At 32.4% G+C, this 2,075-nt stretch overlaps 1 pseudogene; it reads left to right on the top strand.

Annotated features, from left to right (window-relative positions):
• Positions 1–1,623: 1,623 nt before the first annotated feature.
• On the top strand, positions 1,624–1,723 carry LOC138808635 (U6 spliceosomal RNA; annotated as a pseudogene).
• Positions 1,724–2,075: the final 352 nt, after the last annotated feature.

Below are 2,075 nucleotides of genomic sequence, written 5' to 3'. Positions count from 1 at the left end.
ATTTGTGATCTTGTTCACTAATATGGGCTGGTCATCTGTAAATTGAAAGTGTGAATTACAGTAGTTTCTCTCAGATTTTGTGATCTCATCTTTCATTTTAAGTTGCCTTGCATTTCACAATTGCTTACTGCTAAATCCTGTGTAATTGGGGCCCTGAATTATTATAGGAAATGAGGAGTTGAGATGAGTCTTCAATTACTTTCTGTTGGCATGTGGCATGGGCCTAGGTGTGAATACTTGCCCTTCTTATCTGATGATACAGATAACTAGGACCTAGGATCTTAGGACGCGTGGATCCTGTAGAAGAATAATACCTTTTGGACATCATATCAGCAAAATTTGGGTATGATCAGAAATATGGGGAAAACCATTCTGAGTTCAGCGAGTTAAAACAATATACAGAGCAGCAGAGTAAAATCCCTTACAGATTAAAGGAAAACAACATTTTCTTTTACCATGTGAATTCAGGAGACTAAGAACACTTAGAAGGTATCACAAGTTTATATCGAAGACATTGCATTGATACTTCTTATATTCTAATAAATATTCTAAACCTAATTATTTATATTCCTATCTATTTATTGTAATAAATATCAAATTATTTGTCAAATTATCGATTAATTCTAGCAAGTTTCATTGTGTGAAACATAAAATTAGCACATATAAATATAAAATATATAACTGTATGTAATCTAAGGAAATGTTTTTCATTGTTCTGTTGTGGTTAGGGTATCAAAGGCAACTCTGTTTTACAGTATTATTCCATTATCTCTACCTCAGAGTTTGGTAGAGTTAGACCTAAAGCTTTACCATTTGTAGATTTACAGCCTAGAGGCAAGAGGAAACACTGTGATTAAAACATTACCAATTTAAGGCCTAATATCAAGGAAAAATATGGACTTCTCCTGGAGCTATGGAAATATTTGGCGGTAGAAATTCAGTAGTGTAAGTTCCTGCCTGATTGGATGGTAGACAGGACAGGACATTAGGTAATCATGCATAAGAACAATTTTTTTTCACCTTCTTGGCTTTAGCTACTTTTGAAATGGTAGGTATAATAAACAATTATATTTTGATAAAATACTTTCTACTCAGAACTGTTTATTTCTCTATGATCCCTTGTAACTATGATTAGTTTTTTTTTTCCAGTAAGATAATCTTTGCTGTCAGGGTAAGATATTCTGGTTGGTCTGTTACTACATGGAAGAAGGGTAAAAGGTCAGTAGACATTTGTGCCAGTAAGACCTCATTTGGGAAATTTTAAGCTGCAAAAGTTTAGAAGTAGCTCTTCAGCAAGGCTTACTTTGAATCCATTAGCTCCACAAAGCTAACTCAGTTGATAAATAAGTACTTGAAAAGCCATATCTTTGAACCTAGCTATAAAGGCTACAAAATATGATGAAATTTAAAATGAAAAAGACTTAAAATAGTCATTGGCAAATAATTGCAAGTGTGAGCAATCTACCGAACAATATGTTTTTTCCACTATACACAGAATTTCAGAGAAATAAGATCAATAGCATTGTTAGTAACAATAAGGTTTCCTTGTTACAAATAGGCAACCAAGGATATATGCCTGTATAAAGATTACATCATTAACTACTTAAATTTACAGGATACTACATGCTTCAGCAGCACGTATACATAAATTACAACAATATAGAGATTAACATGCCACTTGGACAGGGATGATATGAAAATATGCGAAGTATTCCATATTTTTCATCCTTCAGATGCAAGAAATGAAAAACAGTTATTAAAAAGTTGATTACAAAAATACAAGTGTAACAACACATGCGATTCATATAATTAAAAGTTAGTCTTTTCACAATGATTTATTTTCTCTTTTTCCATTTTTACTATTCTAAATTATTCTAACTGGAAAGTAGAGAACTGATAGAAAGCAGAGGAAAGATTTTCCTGTGTATTAAAAGGTACAGACTGAAAATGAGGACCAATGGTGTCTTCATGTGCAGCTTATTCTAGGAATGAGAAAATAGGAAATAATACCTTCTATGTAAATGATTTGGGAAATGGCAGAGCAGAAAGTGAAATGATGCAACCAAAAATATAAA

This window comes from Dipodomys merriami, unplaced genomic scaffold (assembly GCF_024711535.1).
Source record: "Dipodomys merriami isolate MVZ:Mamm:240054 unplaced genomic scaffold, mDipMer1.0.p SCAF_46, whole genome shotgun sequence".
Taxonomy (NCBI): Eukaryota; Metazoa; Chordata; class Mammalia; order Rodentia; family Heteromyidae; genus Dipodomys; species Dipodomys merriami.
This window is presented reverse-complemented; position numbering and strand designations above follow the sequence as displayed.